This window comes from Bubalus bubalis, chromosome 19 (assembly GCF_019923935.1).
Source record: "Bubalus bubalis isolate 160015118507 breed Murrah chromosome 19, NDDB_SH_1, whole genome shotgun sequence".
In the NCBI taxonomy this organism is placed as follows: Eukaryota; Metazoa; Chordata; class Mammalia; order Artiodactyla; family Bovidae; genus Bubalus; species Bubalus bubalis.
This window is the reverse complement of record NC_059175.1, coordinates 34,975,921-34,996,527: the sequence shown is the minus strand read 5'-3', so window position 1 is coordinate 34,996,527 and position 20,607 is coordinate 34,975,921. Positions and strand designations below refer to the sequence as shown.

At 40.6% G+C, this 20,607-nt stretch overlaps 1 protein-coding gene and 1 long non-coding RNA gene across 6 annotated transcripts in view; one reads left to right on the top strand and one right to left on the bottom strand.

Annotated features, from left to right (window-relative positions):
- LOC102396391 overlaps nucleotides 1–20,607 on the top strand; it is a 61,275-nt gene that overhangs the window by 6,918 nt on the left and 33,750 nt on the right. For all 4 annotated transcript variants that reach the window (XR_006546662.2, XR_003104961.3, XR_006546663.2 and 1 more), the window contains exons 2-3: nucleotides 4,089–4,200; nucleotides 8,777–8,944. This is a non-coding gene — a long non-coding RNA (uncharacterized LOC102396391). The remainder of the gene's footprint in view (nucleotides 1–4,088; nucleotides 4,201–8,776; nucleotides 8,945–20,607) is intronic.
- The window catches only part of FYB1 (FYN binding protein 1), a 172,943-nt gene that overhangs the window by 123,611 nt on the left and 28,725 nt on the right, over nucleotides 1–20,607 (bottom strand). The window lies entirely within an intron of this gene.

The window sequence follows — 20,607 nt, the reverse complement described above, 5'->3', positions numbered from 1 at the left end:
ACATGTCTGTCACACAGAAGGCACTTTATAAATATTGTGAAATGAATTAATTTATTAGAGGCCGAGGATGGCTTTTTGGGGCGGATGCTTTTTTAATGCATTTATCTCAGGAAAAGATGTGTAGCAGTGTCTGCCTCTGAGGGGTAGACATAAATTTAGCTTTCCAAATGAGAAGAAATATACACATTTAGAAAGATTATATTTTAAAAATTGAATTTTTGATTGGATTTGGAGGGTAACTGTGCTTGCTGATAGTGTGTGAATAGGTTTGAAGATTTCATAATAAAAAGCCATGAAGTCAGTTTAGTAACATGATGATTTGTTCCTGAAATCAGGGAAGTATAGATACTTACTCAAATCTATCTTATTTGAGATGAGCTTATCATTATGTAATAATAAACACTCAATTTCCCTAATGTTTTTATAAAGTCCTTATAAAGGAAAATATGTACAAGAATATATTATTATTTGCTAACAATAACATAATAATGATGATAAAAATGTTGTTTGTGTCTCCTTTTCCCCCTCTATCTTATGTAGCTTGTAATCAGTAAGTGCAAAAGCAAAGACCACTGTTTTTGGTGTAAACCTCTTTTACCATATGCTCTTGGTATATGTAGCTAATTTTCTGAGCCAGAAAATTAATATAAGGCTTTCAAGACATCATATAGCAGTAGTATTTTTCCTCTTCATTTAGAGGAAATAATACAAGATAAGAGGTGCCTATTTTTCTTCACATATAGTCCTTCTTGAAATGGCATTAACAGAAGGTAGAGTTTGAAAGAATTCATTGTACAATTTTCTTTTTTTTAAGAAACCAATAATGACATGTTGATGTTTGGCAGAAACCAGCACAATACTGTAAAGCAATTATCCTTCTATTAAAAATAAATAAATAAATAAAACTAAACTAAAAAAAAAAAAAGAAATCAGTAATGTAACATGGGGTTTGTATTTGAATATCTATTTTTCCTTATTTTTGTACCTACTCCCTAAAGCTTTCCATAAATTACAATCATTTAAAAATTTCTTAAATCATATGTTTTCTCTTATATTACATCTGCTACAGAATCATAGCTAACACCTCAGTGCTTCTGGATGTTATAATACATGTTTAGCCCTCTGCTCCTCCCCCAGCAAGAACAATTCTAAGCAAATGATGAAGGATTCAATGAATAGCTCATTCTTTGTACACTTGAATACCAGGCTTTTTCTTCCCCATCCTGGGCAATTTTGTTGTGCAACACAAGGAAATTAAATACTACAGGAGGAAAATTAGTGAGTTGGGAGGTAATGTGATGAGAATGGAGGAATTCAGCTTTTTCAACTCATTATTTCTAGTAGCAGTACCTAGTTTGGAGAAGGAAATGGCAACCCACTCCAGTGTTCTTGCCTGGAGAATCCCAGGGACAGAGGAGCCTGGTGGGCTGCCATCTATGGGGTTGCACAGAGTTGCACACAACTGAAGTGACTTAGAAGCAGCAGCAGCAGCAGCAGCAATACCTAGTTAGGATATCAGAATTTCTGTCTTTGTAATCCAGGCACATTCTTCTGCTATCCCTATCTCATCCCATCCTCACCTCTACCCCAGGCTGAGCAATCTTACCCTATCTCCCATTTGGTAATCACCGCCTATAGCATTGGCCTGTTTATACGTATAGCCTCTGAGCAAGCTTGCTTTTCTGATTCTAAATTAAAATGTTTTTCTTGTTGTTTGGTTGCTAAGTCATGTCCGACTCTTTTGAGACCCCATGAACTGTAGCCTGCCAAGCTCCTCTGTCCATGGGATTTCCCAGGCAAGAAGATTGGAGGGGGTTATCATTTCCTTCTCCAGGGGACCTCCCCAACCCAGGGATGGAGCCCATGTTTCCTGTATTGGCAGGCAGATTCTTTACCACTGAGCCACCAGGAAAGTCCCCTAAATACTTTAAAATACTGTGTGTATTTTTGTTGTTACACTTTAGCAATTATGACTCTTATTGTCCCTCAGTTAAAAAAAAAATGATGTATTGTATATTAATGCATATTTATGGCATCTAGAAAAATAATACTGATGAACTTATTTGCAGGGAAGGAATAGAGACGTAGACATAGAGAATGGACTTATGGACACAGCAGGGGAAAGAGAGGTTAGGACTAATTGAGAGAGTAGCATTGACATATATACATTATCATGTGTAAAATAGGTAGCCAGTGGGAATCTGCTATTTAACATAGGGAGCCCAGCCTGATGCTCTGTGATGACCTAGAGGGATGGGATGGGAGGAGGGTGGGAGGCTACAGAGAGAGGGCATATATAAATATATATAGTTATGGCTGATTCATGTTTTTGTGCAGAATTAATAAAAATGGCTCAGACAGTAAAGAATCTGCCTGCAATGCAGGAGACCTGGGTTCGATCCCTGGGTCAGGAAGATTCTCTGGAGAATGAAATGGCAACCCACTCCAGTATTCTTGCCCAGAGAATCCCATGGACAGAGGTACAGTCCATGGTATTGCAAAGAATCGGACATGACTGAATGTCATGTCTAACATGACTAACACTTTCACTTTTCACAATAGAAACCAATGCAACATTATAAAGCAATTATCCTCCAATTAAAAATAAATAAAAATAAATAAAATATGATGAACTCCACAGTCTAGTTCTGAGAAGAGTGAGTGACACAAAGCCAAGGGCCAGTCCTGCTGTGTCTCAAGGAGAGGTATTCTGGTTCTGATGTCTGTGTTGACTCTGCTGTGTCTTTTAAAGCCTCTTGAGATTTACTCAGAACACAAGTCAGAACGTGTTTGGGAGTGAAAACGATTTGGCCTGAAGCTGGGCTTTCACACAATCCCAAGGCTTCCTTTCCCAGGAGGGTCTGGGTGTAGTGTGAAGACAGATGGCCCAGGTTTCTACCTTCTGCTTGCTCAGCACATGAGTGCCTTTGGCAGGAGAGCCCGAGCCTCGCTCTGCTCCACACTGAGGAGCACAAGATGAAGCACAAATGAATCCAAAGCTCGGGGCTGCCCTGCTAATAACATACTCCTGGGCACCAGGAGTTCTGTCCCTGAGCCAATGACGTACGATCACAGGTGGTCAAAGGTGGGTATTCCTGGAGTGAGTTCATCGCCTGCCGTCAGAAACCACTCTACTCCCAGACACACTGGCAGTTAGGATGAGAGCGGATCATGTAGCAGGCAAGTCAAGAAACAGGTTCTGCTTATTTTTCTTGACTTTAACAGCTAACTCCCAACCCCACCCTTCCTCCCCAGCCCCCAAAACGCCTGCACACAGGTCAGAGAACCAGAAAAACAATATAATCTGCAAGATTCAGGACCAGTTCTAGGTTAATGTGTGAAGAAAGGGTGGCTTTTCTCCACTTTCTTCTCCTTTTTCTCCCTCAGACCCCAAATTTCTTCTCAAACCTGCCTTTTTCTTTTTGCTTCTCAGGAAAGCAGAAAACGAGTTAATCAACCTCAAAGATTCTACCAACACTGAGTGTCTAAGATTCTAAACATATGTTCAAAACAGGAAAAGGCAGGGGACTTGAACACCTTCCAAGTTTTTCTGTCACTTGGGGTTCTATCAGTGAGCAGAACCGTTTGAAAGAGGCCAATGGTCTCTGAGCAGTGGGCTGGCAAGACCTTTACCCGTGTTCCCTCATCTCCTTCTTGAGTCCTTTCCTGAGCTGTGTCATACAGAAAAGTGGTCATTCAAGATTTTTCACTGTTGTAGGTAGCAAAAAGTATATATTTGAGCGTGTGCTCCTAATATCTGGGTATTTATTAGTGATATCTATCTATCTATCCATCCATCCATCTACATTACTTTGGGAATACACTTTATCCATTATGAAATGTAAACAAAAGTAAAAAATATGAGATTTTAAAAAAAGTATAGTATGTATAACAATTTCTCTTCATTTTCAACAAACTGTCTTGAACCCTCCTTTGGAGGGTCCTCCACTTAGAAGACCACTGGAGAAGAGGAGAGAGACCACTGGAGAGAGGATGTTGGCCAAGGACCCAGAGCAGCAGCAAAACCTGCATCCCCTGTGGTTGGTTCCACCCATTCAAATGGGTTAACCACTTGCTTTCTTTAACAGGCAAATCCAGCCACGCCCTCTGTCTGATCCACAGCCATCTCCTCACCCCCTTCTGAGCTCACTGCATCGCCTCTCCTGGGTCTGAGGCTCTCACCACGGCTCTCCTGACCAGGTAACCACCTAACGAACGTTATTACCTAAATGTCCAACAGGCACCACAGTCACCGATTCACAGGAGACTGAATCGAGAGCCCAGAAACAGCTTTAGCCTCCTTTCTCTGACTCCCAGGTCCACATTTCCCCGAACATCCTGGTGCTTCGCTATCCTGAGCACTTCGGCTCCTGCCCCAGTGCATTGCCTCCCTCACTTCCTGCCTCTGTAGCTTCAGTGGCCTCTTATGGAATTTCTCTGCCTCCAATCCTCTCTTCTCAGGCCTGTTGAACATGCTCTTCCTTGATCCACTGGATCATGGTTGCTTAAGGCCCTTCAGTGGCTCTCCAATCCTTCAGGAAAAAAAAAAGAATGGAAACCCTTCACCATGGATGAGATGAGACTCTCCTTCATCCTCTTTGCCAAATCTGCAGGACGTCACATGGCAGAGCATCTGCTTCTCTCATTTCCATAGGTTCCCCCCTCCTTCATTGATTAACCCATATTGTCATTGAACTCCACTCAGAATCCATGTTCCCCGATGAAGCCTTTTCTGATCTTCCCTCTGGGCTTCAAGAGGATTTATTGCGTCAGTGATAACATTTTATGGTTTAGTTTCACTAGAATTTTCCAGGGCTAGGGTCCAATTCTTAATTTATCTGTTTATAGAATAGTCGTCCTCACACTTTAATATTCAGACTAATAGCTGGAGGTGTTTTTAAAATAAGTGAAATTCCAGATTGAGTAGGTTTGGGGTAGAGCCCAGCCACGGGCATTTGTAACTAGATTCTTCTTCCAAGTGTTTCTCATCCACCTCCTCCTCAGAGTTTAGCACAGAGGCGGTGCTAAGACCTTCCAGTAATAGCAGTGAGAAAAGGAATTCTATTTCCTTTTTTTTGTCTTTCCGTACCTGATAATCGAATGCACTAACATGGACCAGTGTTAGTCGCTCAGACGTGTCTGACTCTTGGCAGCCCATAGACTGTAGCCCGCCAGGCTCCTCTGTCCATGGGATTTTCCAGGCAAGAATGCTGGAGTGGGTTGCCATTCCCTTCTCCAAGGGTTCTTCCCAACCCAGGGATCAAATCTGGGTCTTCTGCATTGCATGCAGATTCTTAACCACTGAGCCACCAGGGAGGCCCATAATATGGGCCAAGACAGACCATATTGACTCTGCTTTTGGAAGTGGGACCTTTGACAGACTACACCTGGGTACAGAGATGCACCCCCTTCCCCCACCCCCCCCACACACAGTATGAAGCTGACTTGTGGACCTGCTTTTGTTGCCTATGAGTGAGTGTGTGGGTGTGTACACACATATACACAAATTTATATAAATCATATTTGTTATTAACAATTAAAAATAGTTTAAAAAGACACAAGAGGATCTTTCCATGTGCCTCTTAGCCATCTGTATGTCTTATTTGGAGAAGTATCTATTTAGGTCTTCCACCCATTTTTTGGATTGGGTTGTTTGTATTTTTGATACTGAGCTGTGCATGTGTGCATGCTAAGTCGCTTCAGTCGTGTCCTATGACCCTATGGACTGTAGCCTGCTAGGCTCCTCAATCCATGGGATTTTCTAGGCAAGAGTACTGGAATGGGTTTGGCCTCCTCCAGGGGACCTTCCTGACCCAGGGATTGAACCCTGGTATCCCACATTACAGGCAGAGTCTTTACTACTGAGCCACCGGGGAAGCTCCTGATATTAAGCTGCATGAGCTGTTTGTTTATTTTGGAAATTAATCCCTTATCATTTGCATACATTTTCTCCTGTTCAGAGGGTTGTCTTATCTTGTTTACAGTTTCCTTTGCTGTGTAAAAGCTTTTAGGTTTAATTAGGTTCCATTTGTTTATTTTTGTTTTTACTTTCATTACTCTAGAAGGTGAGTCAAAAAAGATCTTGCTGCAATTTACGTACAAGAGTGTTCATAAAATAACAAAACATTGTAAAGCAACTATGCTCCAATAAAAATTAAAAAAAAAAGAGGGTAGGAGAACTCTTCTAGATTAAAAATACCAAAGAGACATAACAATGAAATACAATATGTAAATCTTGACTGGATTCTGATTTGAACAAAAAAATGTATAAAATAATGCAGGGGTAATTGGAGAAATTTTCATATGGGCAGTTAAATGATAAAGAAATTGCTACTTTTCTTAGGTGTGATTATAGTTAAAAATGGAGAAGGCGCTTATTAGGAGATACATGGTTAAATTTCTAGAGATGAATTGTCATGATTTGCATAACTTACTTTCGTTGGTTCAGGAAATCATTTATACATATACACAGAAAGAAAGAAAGATAGTGCTAAGTCATGTCTGAGTCTTGCGATCCCATACTGGAGTGGGTTGCCATTTCCTTCTCCAGGGGAACTTCCTGACCCAAGAATTGAACCCAAGTCTCCCACACTGCTGGCAGATGCTTTATCAACTGAGCTACACGGGAGGTAGTATACATATACATAAAATGTGGCAAAAAGTTAACAACTGGGTGAGTCTAGCTGAAGAGGAACATGTAAAAACTAGAGTGATTTCACATAATTATTCAGATTTATGGCTTTCCTTGAAAAGTCTGAAAACCTGATTCAAAAATTAACTGAAGTTTCACTGAGCTTCTGTGATTTGCTATAACTATACTCAGAAGGCTTCCCTGGTAGTTCTGTGGTAAAGAATCTGCCTGTAATGCAGGAGATCCAGGCTTTATCCTTGGGTTGGGAAGATCCCCTGGAGGAGGGCATGGCAACCCACTCCAGAACTCTTGCCTGGAGAATCTCATGGACTGAGGAGCCTGGCAAGCTATAGTCCATAAAGTTGCAAAGAGTCGGACACAGCTGAAGCTAACTGAGCACTCACACACAGCTCACACTTAGGTGGGGCTTCCAAGGTAGCGCTAGTGGTAAAGAAAACCCACCTGCCAATGCAGGAGACACAAGAGACACAGGTTCGATCCCTGGGTTAGGAAAATTCCCCTGGAGGAGGGCATGGCAACCCACACCACTACTCTTGCCTGGAGAATCCCATGGACTGTGGAGCCTGGCAGGCTACTGACCATAGGGTCACAAAGAATCAGTCATGACTGAAGTGACTTACCATGCAGGCATGCATACTTAATCATTTAAATCACCTCCCTAGCCAGAGGAGTCGTTTTATTTGCAATTCATGAGATGGAGGTCAAGAACTCTTGAAATTCTCCTGGATTCTCTTGCAGGTTTGTGTCTCTTAAATCCAACAAGACTGACCTACAGTGTCTTTTGCTGGGGAAAGCTTTCACCTTTCACCTTGAGGAGGCCAAATGGGAAGTAGGGAACAGAAGACTTGGACTTGCCATGTAGGCTGTGTCTGTTCTTGATACACACAGAGCCTAGAGTGACCAGATCAGGATATGAGGTGAAAGATCCAGTGAGTAGCAGTGGGTGACTCTTAACTGGAGGAATTATCATCTCCATCTTCTGGGATTTGGGATCCTGGCCACACAAGTCAGGACAAGCCAGCACTGACCTTGGTGGGTAGAGAATCACAATGAAATCATGATGGAGACTGTCTTTGGGAAGCCATGGTGGGAAATTGGCCTGAGGAGGAATGATGACTGATTTCAACTTTCTGTATACAGTTTACTCTTTACATATTAAAAAAGACTTCAAGCAAATGTAACAAAAGTCTTGGTTATGGATCCATTGGTGTTTGTTGTACACTTCTTTGTGCTTCCCCCCTCCCCCTATTTTAAACATTTCTCAAAAATAAACAAAGCAAAATATTACTTCTACCTCCCGAAAGTGTTCCATGTCCTGGACATGAAAACTTTGGAATTGTTGTTGCCTACAGAACTGAAGAAAGCAGAAGTAGAAGTATAAGCTCTCATTTTCCTGAAGATGAAAAACCACAGATTTTAATTTTAAGTCACTAGAGTCAATGTTTTTTGATATGGTGAGTTTCCCCTTAATTTCCCAGTAGTTAAATAAAGAGGTTATGAAAGGAAAATACAAGGCAGAAAATGTGTGAGATCTTTCTTATGTATGATATAATTTCCCTTTTCTTTTTTCTGACTCTGGAAGCTAATAAAGCAAGATCCCTCCCTTATGATGTAATGTCCCCTCTTTTTTTATTTTGGAAGCTAATAAAATTTTAAAACAGTTCTAGTACTACAATTGATGAGTCTTTGGGGATTTTAGCTAAACACAGCCTTTTCTCACTATGAAATTAGGTAGGTTCTTTTGGCCCATTCTAATCCTTAGTAATGCATGAAAATAAAGCAGGATAGTAAAGAGGTTTTATCTTGTGGTGACATCATGCAGAGGGTCTCATCTCTCTGTGAGGAAGGGTATGGCTGCCACACAAGACTGGGCTCAGTTTGGACTGAATATCCTGCTTCATGGGCTTGTATGCAGCTGGGGCTGATGGAAATAATCTGGGGTTTAGGATCTCAGGCATGGGGAGCTGAGTTTTTTAGAAGATGAGGACTGATACTCTTTTACTAATGGCAGAACTTAAAACACTAGCAGGACAGTGAGCCTTATTGGGATGGGCCTGAGTTTATGCTTTCCCATATGGGATGGCTGGATGTGTGCACAAGATGCTAAGCTGATTTGTCCCGCAGGCTCTGCAGTGTGAATGGAGAAAGCCCAAGGAGGAACCAGCCATCACCCAGAACCAAATGAAAGGACACCAGAAACTATGAACTCTCCTATCAATTTGCCGGCAATCTCAGCAGAATCAGCTGGAACCCTAAACTCTTTAAAGTCTGACGAAGAGGAGTGAGTTTGAGGTATATTCTTGGAGATGCACTTTTTAAATTTATGTTTGGCCTGCTTTGTAAAATTGATAATTATGGCTACGTTTTATTGAAGGATTAACATGTTTCAGGCAAGGCAGATGAGACTTCCTATATATTATCTAATTTAGTCCTTATATGACTGCTATGTCTTCCCTGATGGCTCAGCAGGTAAAGAATCCACCTGCAATGCAGGAGACATGGGTTAGATCCCCAGGTCGGGACGATCCCCTGGAGAAGGAAATGGCAACCCACTCCAGGTATTCTTGCCTGGAGAATCCAATGGACAGAGGAGCCTTGTGGGCTATAGTTCATAGGGTTGCACAGAGTCAAGACACGACTGAGCATGAGTGCAAGAATGATTATTACGTCGATCTTATAGATAAGATCACTCAGGTTTAGAAATACAAAGTGAGTGATCTAAGGGCTGAAGAGATCCTCTCCAAACAGGTATATGGGTAATACCTCAAGGTAATATCTCAAGGGCTTCCCTTGTGGCTCAACTGGCAAAGAATCCACCTGCAATGTGGGAGACCTGGGTTCAATCCCTGGGTTGGGAAGATCCCCTGGAGAAGGGAAAGGCCACCTATTCCAGTAATCTGGCCTGGAGAATTCCATGGACTGTATAGTCCATGGGTTTGCAGAGTCAGACACAACTGAGTGACTTTCACTTTCAAGCCCTGTGGATAAGCATTCAGATACGGGCATCACTGATCTAAAGCAGAAATATTTTGGCGCATGTCAATTTCTGTAGCATCTTTCAAGTTATAAAGTTGGTGAAGTGAATTTGCCCTTCACAGCTATATGGCTGGCTCTGGGGTAGTCCTGCCTAGATCAGTGTTTGCTCCGACCTCTACAGCATGGGACACCTAGCAATGATTAGGCCATATTTTGACCACTTTCTGAGACTGGTGCCTGTAACAGCACAGCACCCAAGGTCTGAGATTGGACTATGAAAGTGAAGTGAAAGTGAAGCCTCTCAGTCGTGTCCGACTCTTTGTGACCCCATGGACTGCAGCCTATCAGGCTTCTCCATCCATGGGATTTTCCAGGCAAGAGTGCTGGAGTGGATTGCCATTTTCTTCTCCAGGGGATCTTCCCGACCCAGGAATCGAATCGGGGTCTCCCACATTGCAGGCAGACGCTTTACTGTCTGAGCCACCAGGGAAGCCCAAGATTGGACTATAGCTGATTTTAAAAGTTTTAAAAGCTGTAGAAGACTTTCTTTTAAATGAAATTTGTGTTAATAGTAGACATAAGTTAAAATCACTCTAGTAGAGGCTGGGGTGTCAGAAACTCATTTCTCCTACTCTAACCTATGGATTCATCTCCTTGAAATTCCCAAGACTCCTCAGAGCAATCTGAAATTACTTTGCTATAGAGTTAGCGGAAGGACAGGGATTCCTGCTTGCCCCAGGCTAGCCATACTAAGAATGCAACATAATCTTGTACAAATATATTTTCATTTTAAGAGGAAAATATACTCATTTTATATTATGATATTGATCGATATTGATTAGGGAGAGGAGGAAGATAAAGATGAGGAGGAGTGAGAGCTATTAATCAAGAAATATTTACTAAGGGAGACAGTATGATGAAATAGACAATAGAGTTTGGCTCAGAGCCAAACAGCTCTAGTTTCCAGCCACAACTGTTGTTGCTCTTGGATTTCTGTGTTATCTTGGATGTGTCCTTTCTTAATTTTGAGCCTCAAGTTCAAGGATTAAATTAGATGATTTTTGCAAAGGCACTTAGCACGGTGCTTGGCACATGGAATGTATGGACTAAATGTTGAGTCAGTCTTTTGCATCTGTACTGAGTACTTTTTAGGCTACAAGGAATTCTATAATCAAAGATGAATAAGGCAAAATCTCCACTCTCAAGAAACTCAAGGCTATTTGGGGAAGAACAACACATTTTTTGAAAATTTGTAGTATAATGATTGTTACAGGCAGTGTATTTCAAGCACCAAATAAGAAGTCCAGACAAGAAAAATTATTGTGCACTTGGAGTGATCCTGAAATACTGCCTGAGGAGCGGGCAGGGTTTGGCGGGGTGAAAGATGAGAATGGTGGAAACAACGGGAGAAAGCATGCTAATAAGGAGGATCTCAGAGGCTACATAATTCTGGGAGATGAGCAGACAAACAGATAAGTATTTCTCTCCACTGAGTGGGGAACTGAGACAGAGAAGTCTATAGTCTCACAGAGTCAGCAATTCCCAGCTGCACCCTGTCCGGCTGGGTGGCAGTCATTAGACCACATGACTGTCGGTGTGGTCTTTGAAGGCGGGTAAGGCAAGGTTGGATCACCAAAATAATAACAGATTTTTTACTTAGGTGATGAGACTTTAAAAGTGGTTATAAGCAGGAGACAAGCCAGAAGACAAGCTTCAGGAAGCAGAGAAGTACATCATTAAACAGTTTGACTTAGTCTGGAATCTTGGGACATGGATTCATGTAGAGCAATTAGCGGTGGCAAACCTTCTCTGAGCCTAAGATAAGACTGATTGAAAGAAGGAGTCTGAAAGATATCTATTTGAGAACATGCACATACATACACACACGTGTGCATGCACCCACATGCACACACAGGCACATGTAGATGAATACCAGTGCTCTTCAATAGTCAGTTTTTATTAAAATGAACATTGCATTCTTGTATAAAAGGGATCAATTTAATATAAATGTTCCTAATAGCCTATATTACCTAAAAGTACATCCTGTGAAGCTAAACAGACTAGTAAGCCATTGGAAAGATAGTCAGGGTTAATTTGGACATCAGTCTATCCATTCTCTTTGCAATAACTCACATTTGCAGCAAGTCTCACAAGTAGCAATCATATGCTGTGACCACACTCAGCCCAAGTTGCAAACAGACATGCAATGTTCTCAAATTAATATTGAATTGTCATTCCCTACTGTAAGGCACAGGGAACTCTACTCAGTACTCTGTAATGATCTATATGGAAAAAGAATTTTAAAAAGAATGAATATATGTATATGTAGAACTGATTCACTTTATTATATAGCAGAAAGTAACACTTCATTATAAATCAACTACACTCCAATAAAAATCAATTTAAAAACTGAATTGTAATTTAAAACCATTGTAGGTATGACATTTTAAATATTTTATGAAATAAAACAATTTGTATGCAACTGGAAAGGGTTGGCAACTATTTGTCAAATGAATGGTTTGGTTTATGAGAAAAGAGTAAAGACTTAGATGCAACCTCCAAAGAGCTATGGGTAATTAGTTGATTAGATAAATAACAGTGGTCAGCATTTTTAGCAAAGTTTTCTAGTCAAGCTTAGAAACAGGGTTCAATTTGCTCTTTTCTTTCTTCAGTTAATCATTATCCAGAGGCCATTAATTTTGTTTATACTCACCATATTCTAGTACAAAGATTCTCAAGCTTTTGATTTCAAAACTACATTGCACACCTAAAAATGTTCATTGCAACACTATTTACAATACTTAAGACATGGAAGCAACCTAAATGTCCATCAACAGATGAGTGGATAATGGATAAAAATCTGGTACATATATATAATGGAATACTATTCAACCATAAAATAGAATGAAATAATGCAATTTGCAGCAACATGGATGGACACAGAGATTATCATACTCAGTGAAGTAAGCCAGGGAAAGACAAATGAGACAAATGTCATATGATATCACATATATGTGGAATCTAAATCTAAATATATATACATATGTATATATACAAATGAACCTATTTACAAAACAGAAATAAACTCACAGACATAGAAAACAAACTTATGGTTGCCAAAGAGGAAAGGGGTGAGTAGGGATAAACTAGGAGTTTGGGACTAACACATACATACTATACACTATACATAAAATACATAACCAACAAGGACCTACTGCACAGCACAGAGAACTATACTTAATATTTTGTAATAACCTGTAAAAGAAAAGAAGCTGAAAAAGAATATATATATATATACACACACACAGCTGAATCACTGAGCTCATATACCTGAAAGTAATACGACATTGTAAATCAACTATACTTTAAAAAATAAAAAGAAATATTGGAAGATCCTAAATAGTTTTGACTAATGTGGATAGTAGCTGAGAACATTTTCATTTATTAATTCATTTAAAATGACAATAGTAAATTATTACATATTAGCATGGATAACACTTTTATGAAAAATATGTTTTCTAAAACAAAAAATTTAATGAGAAGCATAGCACTGTTTTACATTTTTGTAAATGTCTTCAATGTATGGGTAGTAGAAAACAGCTATATTCTCCTATTTGGCCTACATTCAATCTGTGGTGACATATTCTTTTTTTGGGGGGTGAAATATGTGAAATATGGCCTCATATAGATATATATATGGAAAAGGGAAGTATAACATTAGCTTTTTCATATAATTTTGGGGTCTCTGAAAAATTTCACTGAACATTCATGAGAGAATGAGAATAAAAAAGGCAAATAACATCTTAGTATTATGTAGATAGCATCGATCCTGTGGAGTCCATGAAAAGGAGTTGCTGATTCCCAGGGGTCTTCAGACCATACATTGAGAATCTCTGCTCTAGCCTTTCTCTGGCTTTATGTGGGGCAGATGTATTTCCAGGGGATGTGGGGTTTCCTGTTATCTATAGATGATTCTTCAGGTTAACTAAATAGACAAATGTATGATATCCAGGCTTCCTGGCTTGTTTCTAGGTATTCTAACAGAATCTTTTACCTAGTTCCATTATAAAGTCCCCATGATCACAGCACACATATGTCAGATAGTCTGATTTTGCAGGGAGCTAGGAGGAATCTGGGCTTCCCTGATAGCTCAGTTGGTAAAGAATCTGCCTGCAATGTAGGACTGCTGCTGCTGCTAAGTCGCTTCAGTCGCGTCCGACTCTGTGCAACCCCATAGACCCCGGTTCAATTCCTGGGTTGGGAAGATCCACTGGAGAAGGGATGGGCTATCCATTCCAGTATTCTTGGGCTTCCCTTGTGGCTCAGCTGGTAAAGAATCCACCTGCAATGTGGGAGACCTGGGTTTGATCCTTGGATTGGGAAGATCGCCTGGAGAAGGGAAAAGCTACCCACTCCAATATTCTGGCCTAGAGAATTCCATCGACTCTATAGTCTGTGGGGTTGCAAAGAGTCAGACATGACTGAGCAACTTTCAATTATGGGCTTCCCCTGTGGCTCAGCTGGTAAAGAATCCACCTGCAATGTGGGAGATCTGGGTTTGATGCCTGGGTTGGGAAGATCCCCTGAAGAAGGGGAAGAAAGAAAGAAATAGAGGAAAACAATAGAATGGAAAAGACTAGAGATCTCTTCAAGAAAATTAGAGATACCAAGGGAACATTTCATGCAAAGATGGGCACTATAAAGGACAGAAATGGTATGGACCTGACAGAAGCAGAAGATATTAAGAAGAGGTGGCAAAAAAACATGGAAGAAATATACAAAAAAGATCTTCATGACCCAGATAATCACAATGGTGTGATCACTCACCTAGAGCCAGACATCTTGGAATGTGAAGTCAAGTTGGCTTTAGGAAGCATCACTATGAACAAAGCTAGCAGAGGTGATGGGATTCCAGTTGAGCTATTTCAAATCCTAAAAGATGATGCTGTGAAAGTGCTGCACTCAATATGCCAGCAAATTTGGAAAGCTCAGCAGTGGTCCCAAGACTGGAAAATGTCAGTTTTCATTCCAATCCCAAAGAAAGGCAATGCCAAAGAATGCTCAAACTACCATACAATTGCACACATCTCACATGCTAGCAAAGTAATGCTCAAAATTCTCCAAGACAGGCTTCAACAGTATGTGAACTGTGAACTTCCAGATGTTCAAGCTGGATTTAGAAAAGGCAGAGGTCAAATTGCCAATATCTGTTGGATCATTGAAAAAGCAAGGGAGTTCCCAAAAAACATCCACTTCTGCTTTATTGATTATGCCAAAGCCTTTGACTGTGTGGATCATAACAAACTATTGAAAATTCTGAAAGAGATGGGAATACCAGACTACCCAACCTGCCTCCTGAGAAATCTGTATGCAGGTCAAGAAGCGACAGTTAGGGCTAGACATGGAAAAACAGACTGGTTCCAAATAGGGAAAGGACTACATGAAGGATGTATGTTGTTACTCTGCTTATTTAACTTATATGCACAGTACATCATGAGAAATGTTGGATTGGATTGAATGATCCTGTGATCATTCAATGATCCAGTGATTAATGAAGCACAAGCTGGAATCAAGATTGCCAGGAGAAATATCAATTACCTTAGATATGCAGATGGTACCACCCTGCAGAAAGTGAAGAAGAACTAAAGAACCTCTTGATGAAAGTGAAAGAGGAGAGTGAAAAAGTTGGCTTAAAACTCAACTTTCAGAAAACTAAGATCATGGCATCTGATCCTATCACTTCATGGCAAATAGATGGGGAAACAGTGAAAGACTTTATTTTTGGGAGCTCCAAAACCACTGCAGATGGTGACTGCAGCCATGAAATTAAAAGACATTTAGTCCTTGGAAGAAAAGCTTTGACCAACCTAGACATCATATTAAAAAGCAGAGACATTACTTTGCCAACAAAGATCTGTCTAGTCAAGGCTACGGTTTTTGCAGTAGTCATGTATGGATGTGAGAGTTGGACTATAAAGAAAGCTGAGTGCCGAAGTATTGATGATTTCGAACTGTGGTGTTGGAGAAGACTCTTGAGAGTCCGTTGGACAGCACGGAGATCCAGCCAGTCCATCCTAAGGGAAATCAGTCCTGAATGTTCATTGGAAGGACTGATGCTGAAGCTGAAACTCCAATAGTTTGGCCACCTGATACGAAGAACTGACTCGTTGGAAAATACCCCAATGCTGGGAAAGATTGAAGGTGGGAAGAGAAGAGGAGGACAGAGGATAAGATGGTTGGATGGCAGCACCGACTCAATGGACATGAGTTTGAGTAAGCTGCGGGAGTTGGTGATGGACAGGGAAGCCTGGCTTACTGCAGTCAATGGGGTCACAAAGAGTTGGACATGACTGAGCAACTGAACTGAACTGAAGTAAGGAGGAATTTGAAAAAAGGTCACTCATAGAGGTTGTTTTGTTTTTAATTAGTTATGTTTTATTATTAATATGATTGTCTTAGACTTAATTTCAGGTAAGGAGAAATATTAATCTTAGATACATTTGATAATTAGCACATATATTAGCTTAGTTTATGTATTTTAAAATATTTATTGATAAACAAACGAACTTAATGGTTATCTCCTGTGGGGCCTTGTCCCAGGAAATGGGATTATAAAACTGAATCAAACAGTCCTATTGTGCCAAGAAGCTCATAGTCCTTGAAATATGAACAAGTAATAACAAAACCACAGAGTTCATAAACACAAATTGAATAATCAATTTAAATTCTATGGCAGAAAAGAGGCCAATTGGCTGGTGAAGCAATGGAATTGCTTTCCTGTTTGTTTTACGACTAGAATGGAGGCAAGAAGTGATGACTGTCAGAAAGCTTGAAATGAAGAGGGAATTATGGATAAGACCCCAAAGAACAGCTTTTTCTTTCCCAGTCAGCACTGGATCTTAAAAATATTTTTCTTGAGATGTGAACAAAGGTGACATTTCTACCCTTTGGGCTTAGAAGTGGGTCAGTGCACATTTCGAAAATAAATAACTCCGGGGTGATTTGATGCAGATGTCCTTTACAGCTGTCCCAGTAGGGCACAGGGATTGTCAACAATTTGCCACAAATCTGCATTTAGAATTTGGTAGAATCCATGAAATGTAGATTATTTGTGTATAGAAAAGCCTGCTTCCTCATAAGCCACTTAAATATTTAGGTTTTTTTTTATAATATTTTTGTGGCAGACAACTGAGTGTCCCTATAGGAGCTGCCATCTTTATTCTACACACACTTGTTAAACACTTCTGAGCACTTCTTATGCACCAGGTGTTGAATAAAGTGGCGAATAAAGCCCTAAATTAGCTTATTTTTCAGAACTTGTAGTTAACATATCATTTGTTGCTGCTGCTGCTGCTAAGTCGCTTCAGTCGTGTCCAACCCTGTGCGACCCCATAGACGACAGCCTATGACTGCCCCATCCCTGGGATTCTCCAGGCGAGAATACTGGAGTGGGTTGCCATTTCCTTCTCCATAATATATCATCAGTTGGTATGAATTGCATCAAACATATATTTTTCAACAGAACTACTTATAAACTTTTAGAGGAGTGCTAATAGGTTTTATTTTTTTTTTCGTAATGTAGAAATGCTCTATACCTGTGCTATCTTATGTGTAGCCATTAACCATATTCCACTGCTGCTGCTAAGTCGCATCAGTCGTGTCCGACTCTGTGCGACCCCATAGACGGCAGCCCACCAAGGCTCTCCGGTCCCTGGGGTTCTCCAGGCAAGAACACTGGAGTGGGTTGCCATTTCCTTCTCCAATGCATGAAAGTGAAAAGTGAAAGTGAAGTTGCTCAGTTGTGTCTGACTCTTAGCGACCCCATGGACTGCAGCCCACCAGGCTCCTCAGTCCATGGGATTTTCCAGGCAAGAGTACTGGAGTGGGTTAACCATATTCCACTACTGAGCGCTAAAATGTGGCTAGTTCAGCCAAGGAACTGAATTTTAAATTTTATTTACATCTCACTAATTAAAATTTAAAGAGCCACATGTGGCTAGTGGCTACATAATTGGGTAGTGCCATTCTAGAGGGCCAGAATCACACACCATACCTTTGTTTTCTAAACATCTCAGCATCATAAATTCTGGGCATGTAATGGAATTTTAAAAGATACTTTTATATGAAATTATATTAGTCATATTGTTATGAAGGCCCAAATTTGGGTTAATGAGAACTTAGCTTACTACTTACTTTGCTCAGAAGTTAAGAATAGATTTGGAAATAATTACTAGAAGATTTATGGAACTAGATCTCTCATTTAAAGTGACCAATTTTTTTGTAAAATCTGCCAGACAGCCTGGACTATCATAAGCTAAAGGAAGCATTGGGGCTTTTTGATATTATAATCTATGAACTGAAAAATTAAGCTATTAAGTAACTGGGCAAAAGAGTAAAGGCAAATGCAGAAAATAAAGGCTATTAATGTAAATTCGATTACTTGGACTCAGTGTTACATAGCACAGGCGGGCCAAAGGTACTATGATGCTTTGGCAAAAATTCAGAAACTGATATGTCATATCCACAGAGACAAGTGACACCTAAGATCTATAAGGGACACAGGTTTTGCAGTCAAAGTTTCTCAGCACAGTTGGACAGACGACAGAAGACAAACAGGCAGACAGCTACATAAAATTGTAAGAATCAGAGACTAACAAAAAACAGTCAAAAGATTATCACATGATAGCAAAATTTTAATTGCCCAATTGGTAGTTTGGAAAGAAATGTTGTGGGTTCAGCATAAGCTAAACTCACATTGGACAAAGGCAGTAGAAAGAATGTGTTGTCTCAAGTTAGGCTGAAATTTGAAGGCTTAGCTCCTCACTTAATGATCATTTTTTCTTTTTGACCAAGTTGATTATGTTTCAACTTTCTTATTTAAAAAATTGAAAAAATATTAGCTAACAGGAAAGACTGCTGTGAAAGCCAGCACAGGGCGTAACACATAGTAGGTCCTCAAGACTACCAAACTTCTAAAGGAATTATGAATTCGCTACTACCACCAGGATCTTCTGGAGGTAGAACAAATATAATAAATCTGATGCTGTTGGTGATAGGCAGTGAATATGTGATTTTAACTTGAATTGAGGTTGTTGGAAGAATTTGTAAGGGATAAGGTTAACAGGTAAGATGGGTCTAAATTATTTCTTTTCCTTAATGAAATATTGACAAAAGAATTTAGGTTTGACTGTCATTGGTGATGGGAAACAATTACAGGTTCATGCCAGACGCAGTGGGGAAATAGATTAGTCAGTGACACCACCAACGACAAACTTGGGGGAAAGGCAAGGAAAGCAGTTAAGAGGATGTTAGTGAAAGTGAAAGTGAAGTCGCTCAGTCGTGTCCGACCCTTCAGGACCCTATGGACTGCAGCCCACCAGGCCCCTCCGTCCATGGGATTCTCCAGGCAAGAGTACTGGAGTGGGGTGCCATTGCCTAGCTGCTGCTGCTGCTGCTAAGTCGCTTCAGTCGTGTCCAACTCTGTGTGACCCCATAGACGGCAGCCCACCAGGCTCCGCCGTCCCTGGGATTTTCCAGGCAAGAGTACTGGAGTGGGGTGCCATTGTCTTCTCCGAAGAGGATGTTAACAATAATCCAAATGTGAGATAATGACCTGGATTGACTAAGATGGTAGCTGCAGAAATGGAAGTAAAAGGGCAAATATGAGACATTTTGAAGAAAAGATTATGTCTTTGAAGAAAGACATAATGAAAACATTATGAAGACATTTTGAACTTCCCAGCTGTATGTGCCAAGGTGTTACAGGTCAGTTGAGATACTGGTGCACAAAGCCTTGGGGCCTGTGGGGCACCCCTTATCCATCAGCAGCCAATGACTTTCAGGCACAAGCAGCCTCTTTTGTTTACCCAACCAATCTAGCATCGTCATCTCCCGTGTGGGACATGACATACACATTTCTGAACTAAAATGCTTAGTGCCAGTCAGGATATAGGGAAAGAAGGGAAGAGAGAGTTAAAATGACTATAGCACTTTTCATTCTCCAAGACAAGATGGGGAGGTGTTGATGAAAATGGCATTTACTTATGAACTGGTTTAGGGAATTTTGTTTTGGGTATTTCAGGGGCTGTGCGTGTGAAACATTTGTGTGAATAGGTTGTTGGGAAAACAGGATTAGAACAAAGATGAGACTTATCTTTTTTTTGGCCACACAGCACAGCATATGGAATCTTATTTCCCCCACCAGGGATTGAACCCATGCCCCCTGCAGTGGAAGTACAGAATCTTAATCACTGGACTCCCAGGGAAGTCCTGAGACCTATCTGACAGACAGAAATTATTTGAATTGATAATGTGGTGGTGGTTTAGTCACTAAGTTGTGTCTGACTCCTGCGACCCCACAGACTGTAGCCCACTAGGCTCTGTCCATAGGCAAGAATATTGGAGTGGGTTGCCATTTTTCTTCTCCAGAGGATCTTCCCAACCCAGGGATCAAACCCAGGTCTCCTGAATTGCAGGCAGATTCTTTAAAGACTGAGCCACCAGGAAAGCCCCCATTGATAATGGAATATAGTCAATTGCATTGATAGAATGGACCTAAAGACAGCTCAGAGGTTAAAGCATCTGCCTGGAATGTGGGACACCAGGGTTCGATCCCTGGGTCAGGAAGATCCCCTGGAGAAGGAAAATGGCAACCCACTCCAGTACTCTTGCCTGGAGAATCCCATGGACGGAGAAGCCTGGTAGGTTACAGTCCCTGGGGTCAAAAAGAGTCAGACACAACTGAGCAACTTCACTTTCACTTTCACTTTCAAAGACACAGCAACTGAACTGAAAGACAAAGGAGATTGAAATAGGTTGATAGCAAACCATTAATTGACATCCTCTGAGTAGGGTTTTAACCAAATGCAATTGATAATGGCATATAGTCCATTGCATTTGTTTAAAACCCTACTCATCGGATGTGAATTAATAGTTTGCTATCAACTTGTCTCAATCTCCATTGTCTTTAGGTTTGTTCT